The sequence below is a fragment of the Lathyrus oleraceus genome, chromosome 4 (assembly GCF_024323335.1).
Source record: "Lathyrus oleraceus cultivar Zhongwan6 chromosome 4, CAAS_Psat_ZW6_1.0, whole genome shotgun sequence".
Lineage (NCBI taxonomy): Eukaryota > Viridiplantae > Streptophyta > Magnoliopsida > Fabales > Fabaceae > Lathyrus > Lathyrus oleraceus.
This window is the reverse complement of record NC_066582.1, coordinates 348,701,723-348,711,190: the sequence shown is the minus strand read 5'-3', so window position 1 is coordinate 348,711,190 and position 9,468 is coordinate 348,701,723. Positions and strand designations below refer to the sequence as shown.

Here is a 9,468-nt window from a genome sequence, read left to right as displayed (position 1 = left end):
AGTGTGACCTTGGATTCCACAGACTTCGCAATTCTGAGTTATGGCAACCACGGTGGCTGGAGGTGATACATTTAAACTTTCAATTTTCTGGACCAGAGCATCCACTTTTGCATTAACATGATCAAGGTTACTTATCTCGTACATGCCAGTTTTTGTTTGAGGTTTTTCTACCATTGTTCGTTCGCTTCCCCACTGATAGTGGTTTTGAGCCATGCTTTCGATAAGTTGGTAAGCATCAGCATAAGGTTTGTTCATTAGTGCACCACCTGCGGCGGCGTCTATTGTTAACCTCGTGTTGTACAGGAGACCATTATAGAAGGTATGAATTACTAACCAGTCTTCTAAACCATGGTGTGGACAAAGTCTCATCATGTCTTTGTATCTTTCCCATGCTTCGAAGAGAGACTCGTTATCTTTCTGTTTGAATCCATTTATTTGGGCTCTTAACATAGCTGTTTTGCTCGGCGGAAAATATCGGGCAAGAAAAACTTTCTTCAACTCGTTCCATGTGGTGACTGAGTTGGAAGGAAGAGATTGAAGCCATCTTCTAGCGCTATCTCTTAAGGAGAAAGGAAAAAGACGAAGTCGAATTGCCTCTGAAGTGACACCATTAGCTTTAACAGTATCGGCGTATTGGACAAATACGGATAAATGAAGGTTTGGATCCTCGGTAGGATTTCCAGAGAATTGGTTCTGTTGCACTGCCTGCAACAGTGAAGGTTTAAGTTCAAAGTTGTTTGCTTCGATTGCGGGTGGAGCAATACTCGAATGCGGCTCATCTTGCGATGGAGCGGCGTAATCTCGAAGAGCACGAGCTGGTTCTGCCATCTCAGGTATCGGCGAAGGAAGAAGATTTTTGAGATCAGGAAGTTCGACAGGAGGGAGATTGTTTGCAGCACGATATTCCCGAATTCGTCGTAAGACTCGGAGATATAGTTCGATATCGTTGATTCGTAAGTAGAACGGCTCGCCTTGTGAGCGAGTGTGTGGCATACAAATCAACGAAAGAAAGAAAAGAAAAGGAAAATAAGCCTTAGTCTCTACAGCATAACAGAAGAGTGATTAGGGAATCAATTCTTCGTTGGTTTCTTGGTTTTAAAATAAATCTTTTCAGTTGACACTACTGATTAAAAGTCTTATCTCAAACTCTCGCTCTGTTGAATAAACAATGATTTTATATTAACGTAGCTGTCACTTATTAGTTAAGTCAAAAACCACTTTTTGAAAACAATAGAATCCGTAGAAACTCTTTTTAAGAAAACACTAATCGTTTAAACACCCTTATCTCAAACTCTCGCTCTGTTGACTTAGGTTATATAATTAAATTCAAATGCTTAACTCTCGTCCTCACATTCAACCTTTAAAAATACTTTTTGAAAAAGATTAGAATTTAATTAACTCTAAAAATTGCTCTCGCCCTGATCTAGAATTAATGTCCAATTAACACTGTCCAGTCAAAAACTCAAACTCTCGTTCTATTGCTTTTAACTTCTTTATGTCTTTTACTTTCGTACAAAAACCTTGTTATTAAACCTGTAAATTGAGACCATGAAAAGAGTGATTTTAATTTTAAACTTAATTAAACCAACTTGGTTTTGATTCCTTCATTCCGCTTACTCTACATACCGATACCTAAATAAATTAGCCAGACATGCTAAACAGATCTAAATAATTATCATGCATAAACAAATTCATCTCAGGCAAATAATATAAATAAACAGTAAAACAGGGCATATATAAATTCAAACAATAATTAAAGAACCTAAGAAATTAAATAGCAGTCTTGAACACTCCACCACAGGCCGGTTGGATTTGTTCTTGAATTCTTCAATCAAATAGAAAAATAAAAGCGAAGGAATAAAAAACTAGATTCTAACGTAAGGTTAGATCCGGTGAAAGGTACACAATAGTTTCCGGTGTAGAAACTATTGTGCGAAAAATTATTTAATTGCTGGAAGCTTAACTGGAAAAGAAAATAAAAATAAAACTGCAATTAAAAGCAAAAACAGTAAAGAAAAATAATGGTATGCTTGCACGGCTGGAAGAAGAAAAATTGCATGACTGGAAGAAGAAAAATTGCACGACCGGAAGAAGAAAAATTGCACGACGAACCGAGAGCTTTTCCAAAAGCTACTATTTATATTGGTACTTTTTGTAACTGCTTCCAAGGGTTTTCCGTGTACATAGCCTTCACGTTGCAAACGGTCAAGCGTGATAGTAGGCTTCAACGTGGTCTGTTACGTTCCTTGTGCCAAAAATATAGGAGAATGGTGTGACGTCCGTCACACCATGTGTGACGCTCGTAACACAAGTGTGTAAAGCGTGACGCTCGTCACAGCATGTGTGACGTTCGTCACAGGAACAGCGCCTGTGCTTTTGGGCTGGGCTTTGGCTTTTGATATTTGCTTCTTTTCATCCCTATTTGCACCTCCTTTTCTTCCTTTTTTACTTGTGCTTCAAATAAACTACCTGAGATAAATAGAAAGAAAATACCGCGTAATATCGAATAAAATGAAATAAATTGAAGTAAATAATAATATAATTTAATTAAATTGAGTCCTAGAATGTGATACTATTTCATGTTATCACTATTCTACAACCCCGACTAATTGGGTAGGTTCAGAATGAATGGCCAGTTTCGGAGGAAAATACCGTAAATCAGGGGAAACAAGTGGTGCCCCAGGTGGTTGAACAATACCTAGGGAAGTAGAGCGTCCATCTGTCATGATGGTTAATTGAAATCAAGATGTTGATCAGGTCATTAATCAGGTTCAACAAAGGAATCTCTTAGGAGAGAATAACCCGACAACCATTATCGAAAGGATAATGGCTCAAAATGGGCTAAACATGGGCCTGCAGAGGCCAAATTACACATCTCCTCTATTAGAGTACGTGTTACAAACTGAACTGCCAAGGGGATGGAAATTCCCTAAGTTACCAAGTTTTTTGGCGACATCAATGAGTATACCATCGAACATATTACCCAATATCTGACCGAGGCGGGAGACATAACTAACAATGAGAATTTAAGGATGAGATACTTTCCTAGTTCTCTCACAAAAAATGCCTTTACATGGTTTACGACCCTTCCTACCCATTAAATCAATGATTAGAATCGATTATAAAGGTTGTTCCATGAGCATTTTTACATGGGGAAATCCAAGGTTAGCCTTAAGGAATTGCCGAGTGTGAAGCGAAAATTCGTTGAATCAATTGATGATTACTTGAATCGATCTCGTCTATTGAAAAAGAGGTGTTTTACCCCAAGTTCCTGAACACGAGTTAGTCAAGATGGTCATTGAGGGATCATATTACTCCACTAGGAAGAAGTTGGATACACAATATCTTAGAGATATGGCCCAGTTGGCAGATAGGGCTCAACATGTCAAAAGATCGAAGGTTGAGAAAGTCAGAGCGAACAAGGGTAAGAAGGAATGTGTAACTTATGTCGATTTGGAAGATAACGAATTGGCATCAGATGTCTAATACAACCATGTCTAAGAGATGGAGGTTGATGTGGATGAATTAAAACCAGGGACCCCATATGTGTGTAAGTTGTTTAAGCCTATAAATTCGAAAAACCCTTATGAACTTGAGAAAAACGATAAATCCCTAAATGGACTTATACCTTCAACGTAACCAAATGCGATGAAATATTTGACTTGTTGGTTATAGATGGAAAAGTACTAGTGTCACAAGGCGTAAAAGTACCACAATTAGAACAAAGGAAGAAACGAGGTTTTTGTAAATTCATAATTTTTTAGGGCATAAAACCTCACAGTGTTTTCTTTTCAGGGATCTTGTTCAGAATGCACTGAATGAAGGCATGTTGAAGTTTTCCAAAGGCAAAAATAAAATGAAGATCGACTCTGATCCGTTACAAGTTGGAGACGCCAGGTATGTAGAGCCTGTGGCGATCAATATGGTCGAAATTATTGAGGATTTCGACATGGCTGAATTTGAGGATAGTGAAAATCAGATTGAAAATGTGTATCTAAAGGATGGTGAAAGGCTTGTGGAATTCCTCCACAGGTGCAAATCTAAAGACCTAGAGGTAATGATGTGTCCTCAATGCATCACAATATTTGATAAGAAATCTGCAAAGAAAGGCCAATCTATCCAGCAGGCGAAAAAGCAGGAGAATTAGAGGAAGAATAGACCCCAATTTTATTTCGATAAGAGATGGATTCCCCAGAAGAAGGAATAGGTCCCTGCTCAGCATAAATCTAGACCTAACACTTATGTATCTACGTCCAAGGCTCCCTAGCAAAGGTGGACAAAATCTGTTGGCAAGGAGCATGCTGGAAATTCTAAATGAAGAAACTTTGAGATGGGTCAAGGTTCCTCGTTGACTTATCGAGAGAATTTTTAGATCTCGGAAATGAGCTCATACGGGCCTAGTAATTACAAAGGAAAAAGTCATATGTCAAGGTCATAATGGAGAAGGTTCTAGAGAAAGAAGAAATCTGAGAGGGAGGCGGCAGAATCAAGCAGCAACAAACAACATAAAATTTGAGTGGTGCTAGAGTCAAGAAACAATAAATAACATTAATGTAGAACAAATGAACATGTGAAGAAACCAGTGGGGAGGAAATTGTTTTCTCATAAGACAAGGGATTCGAAGGAAAAGGTGAAATAAGAGGTACCATCGAAGGAATACGAGTTGGTAACAGACAACTTCGACTCTGAGTTAGAAGATGATTTTGACGTGCTGTGCAACATGGTCTCCGTACTTCCTAGGGAGTACGATTGTGTGATAGAGGTTGCTGAGTCTGGAGATTATGAGGAAAGGGAGATGGTAAGACACAAGCTAGTATGTTACTTTGTGATGAGTAATGGTTGTATCGGAGAACAAAATACCTTTTTTAAGAGGCCCCGTGAGGGGATGAAAAGTCATCAATAGCCCCTATTTATAAGGGTGAAGGTGGAAAGGGCGACGATGAACAAGATTTTGGTGGATGGTGAGGCAGTTGTGAATTTGATGCCCCACTTCTTATTGGAAAAAAATTGTAAGTTCGATACAAACTTGAGGCCCCATAACATGGTACTTTCAAACTATGAAGGAAAGACATGTCAAATTATGAGAGCTATTCAAGTAGATGTAATAGTTGGATCTATAACCAGACTTGTAGTTTTTATGGTCATAACATCGAGGGCTAGCAACAATTTGTTCCTGGGTCGAGAATGGATACACAGAGTAAGAGTAGTGCCTTCATCGTTGTATCAAAGGATAAAAATATGGTGGGATGATGGGATAGTCGAGAATTTTGAAGCTAACCAAGGATACTATATGGCGTAGGTGAACCATGTAGACAAAAGAAATTTTGATAAGACTTTAGCCAATATTGTGCCTTGCACACCAACAGGGTTAGCTTACATTCCTTTAGACGAGGCTTTCTATTCTTTGAAGCTCCACCCAACTCATGGATTCACATAGGATAGAGAGATCATGGGTGAGAGATTTTGTGATTCAGACACAATCCGGCCAACTGACTAGCGCGACGAATTTGATGATGATGTCTGAATTCGACGCATTGAAGCGGATTTTGGCTTACGTAGCCAAGAACAAACTAAAAGTGGCTTTGGATGCCGAAGTACCATATATGGTTGTCGAAGCCAATGAGATAGAAGTGTTTGATCTGAGTCAAAGAATCAACATTGGACCTCAACCGTTCAAAGAGCTGCGATCAACCGACATAGAAGATGACGATCAAAAAGACCAGAGGCTCGATTGCGTCTAGGATGATGAGCCTTTGGGTTTAAAGAAGGATCTAGTTGCGTTTACTACAAAGATGCAACCTCAAGATCCACTTGAAGAAATTGATTTGGGCAACGAAACTATGAAAAAAGCTAACTTACATCAGCATTAACCTCAACCTAGATCTAATGGTATAGGGAATTAAGTTGCCTCATGAATTTAAGGATTCTTTTGCTTGGGATTATAAAGAAATTCCAGGTTTGAGTAGGGATTTGGTGGAATTAAAACTACAAATAAAGACAAGGAAGAATCCAGTCAAGAAGACGCCAAGACAGTTCACCCCAGAAATCATGTTGAAGATAAAAGAGGAGATCGAAAAGCTCCTAAGAAGCAAGTTCATAAGAACGACAAGTTATGTCGAATGGCGTGCTAATATAGTTCTAGTAATTAAGAAAAATGGAATGTTAATGGTTTGCATTGACTTCAAAGATCTGAATGTTGTGACCCCAAAAGACGAATACCCCATGCATGTCACCGAGATATTGGTCGACTCAGCAACAAGTTTCGATAACCTTAGTATGTTGGATATTTATTCTGGTTATAACCATATTTTCATTGCTGATGAAGATGTTCCAAAGACGGAATTTTGATTCCTAAGAGCTTTAGCCACCTACGAGTGGGTAGTGATGCCATTTGGCTTAAAGAATGTTGGGGCAACCTACCATAGAGTGATGAGTTATATCTCTCATGACTCTATTGAAACATTTATGCAAATATATATTGATGATATAGTCATTAAGTCTACATCAGGAAATGGTCATTTTGGCCATCTCCGACGCTCATTCGAAAGGATGAGAAAATATGGGCTGAAAATGAACCCTATTAAGTGTGCTTTTTGTGTGCAGGCAGAGGACTTTCTTAGTTTCATAGTCCATAAAAAGGAATCAAGATCAACCCAAATAAAACAAAGGCTATTAGGGAGACTAAACCTCTTTCGACCAAAAAAGAGCTTCAGTCTCTTTTAGGGAAGATTAACTTTCTGAGGAAGTTCATTTCAAACCTTAATGGCAAGGTTCGAGTGTACTCACCACTATTTCTTCTAAAGAGGGAAGATTTTATGTGGCAACCAGAGCATCAAAGGGTGTTCGATGAAATAAAGGAGTACAAAGTAAACCCTCCAATTTTGTACCCTCTAATTAGAAATAGATGCTTAAGGTTGTACATTTCTGCCTCAGACTTAACTATAGGAAGTATGTTAGCACATGAGAATGATAATGGCGTCAAAAGATCCATATATTATCTCAGTCGAGTCTTAAATGATGCAAAGACTAGGTAGTCTTATTAAAAAGATGTGCCCGTGTTTGTACTTTTCTTGTATAAAATTGAAGCATTACATAAAGCTAGTTGATGTCTATGTATCTTCTCATTTCAATATTATCAAGCATATGTTGTCTAAACCAATCTTACATATGGGCTCTTGCCCTAACGAAATACTCCCTTACATGTGTGCCTTTTGATAACGCGAAAACACATCAGATGATTGCCTTGATTTACACTCAAAGATCATACCATTTCCGTTAATAACCCGATTATTCCGCAAGTATTTGAGTTGTTTTTGCAGGTATTTAAATCTCCAAGCATTAATAAGCAAAATGAAGAAAAGGAAGAAAAAGAAGAAGAAACAGATGAGAAAGCACAGCAAAAAGCAGAAAACCAGAATATGCAGAATTTGTTGATGTGACGACCGTCACAGATTCATGATGCTCGTCACGACCCAGACTGTGACGACTGTCACAGACCCATGACGAGCGTCACGCGGCCACAATATGCGCTTTGAAACAGTCAATCACAGGCACCCAAACATGCCTAAATTCCCTCCAACAAACTTACTCTCACGGATTCCTCATTCAAACCAAGTCTTCCTTGAATATCTCAACCACCAAGACCTAAAGGAGCACTATATAAAGGACCAAAATGGGAAAAATTGGGAACGCCTACATTTACACTTACACTCTGCAATTTAGTTTTACAGCTTTCTAGCTTTTAGTATTTTCTTTTCAGCAACCTTGTTTCCGTTGCCTTATTTTATTCGCCATTCTTTTTAGAATTCCTTTTTCCCTTTTCCTTCCCGTTTTCCAGTTAGCCATAGTAGTAGTTTCCTACACTGGGGAACTACTACACTTTATTTAATTTTAGTAAGTAATTTGTATTGAAGAAGCAAAGCCTACCGACTTGTGGAGGACTGCTCAAGTACTCCAAGAATCGTTATACTCTGTTACTTCGATCTCCAGGTTTTTATTGAATTATTATTATTATTGCCCAATTATTATTATAATTATGTTTTCCGTAATGTTGATCTATTTATGCTCTGTATTTGCCTTATTTAACATGTCCGGCTAAATTACCGGTATCGGTATGTAGCAATTTACTTTGATGGGATTTAATAATAATCGGTGAAACCCTTTTTCTCAAACGATCTTTTAGGCTGAAGTTTTTAATTTAAATTTAATTAACTTTTTCATAAAAGCGTGAGAAGCTATTTAATACGATTTTGCCACGAGAGTGGGAAATTAACTAAGGTAATAACCAACAATCGCGAGAGCGTGAGGCTCAAGCTGGATAGTAAAAATTAGGCATTGAGTTTAAACACAGCGAGAGCACTTTAAAAGAAATTAGAACTTATTTATTTTCAAAAAGTAATTTTAACTTCAAATGGGACAGCGAGAGCGTACATTCTGACTTAAAGCTATAGGCCGAATCAACAATCACGAGAGTGTGAGATAAAGCTTTTTAAATAAATGTTTTCTACTGAGAGATATTTGGCATTTAAACTATTCACCGGTGACTTATCGAATCCCTAACAATTAATGCGCTGCATACTGATTCCTTCCATTAATTCTTTCTTAAAACTAACATTCCCTTAGAATTACTATTTTACCCCCGAACTTCTACTAATCAATTCCCTTAGCTAAACATAGTGACGTTAGTAACACTAGTTTGACCATAGGTCCCTGTGGGATCGATATCTTTTAAAACTAAAGCGACTGGACTGTGCACTTGCAGTCAAGTACCCCGACATACTATATTTTATATATAGTCAGATCAAGCATCAAGTTTTTGGCGTCGTTGCCGGGGACCGGTTTTAGTCGAATAATGCGATTCTTTCGTTGCACGGTATAGACTAAGGTAAAAATAAAAACTAATCTTCTCTCCCTTCTTTCCCTGATTGTATGCCAAGTACTCGCTCACAAGGCGATAACTTAGCACCACCAATCCCTGAATTAGAGCGTTTCTTATACGTGAGACATCGAATACACGAATATCAACAATAGTACGGTATTCCCGATATCTTCTCTCCTCCTAAACCAGAAGAAAAACCAAACATGGCTGAAGAAGGACCACAAAATCGTCCTCTTAAATTCTATGCTACCCCGTCTCAACAAGAACCTCACAACAACATTGCTGCCCCCGCTATCAATCGAAAAGATTTCGAGCTGAAACCCTCACTATTATCAACCGTCCAACAACATCAATTTGCTGGAAATCCTACGGACGATCCTAATGAACACCTGACTAAGTTCATGCAGTACGCAGATATTGTAAAGGCGAATGGTGTATCTCAAGATGCGATAAGACTGTGCCTTTTTCCTTTCTCACTAAGAGACAGAGCTTGGGCTTGGTTGCAATCCTTGCCATCCAACTCCGTTATGACATAGGAAGAACTGAAGAACGTCTTCTTATCCCGATACTTTCCGCCGAGCAAAACTGCT

The 9,468-nt window shown here is 38.4% G+C and overlaps 1 non-coding gene across 1 annotated transcript; it reads left to right on the top strand.

Annotated features, from left to right (window-relative positions):
- Positions 1 to 343: 343 nt before the first annotated feature.
- On the top strand, positions 344 to 450 carry LOC127076946 (small nucleolar RNA R71). The gene has a single exon (XR_007786953.1). It is a non-coding gene; the product is annotated as a small nucleolar RNA R71 (small nucleolar RNA).
- The last annotated feature ends 9,018 nt before the right edge of the window (positions 451 to 9,468 follow it).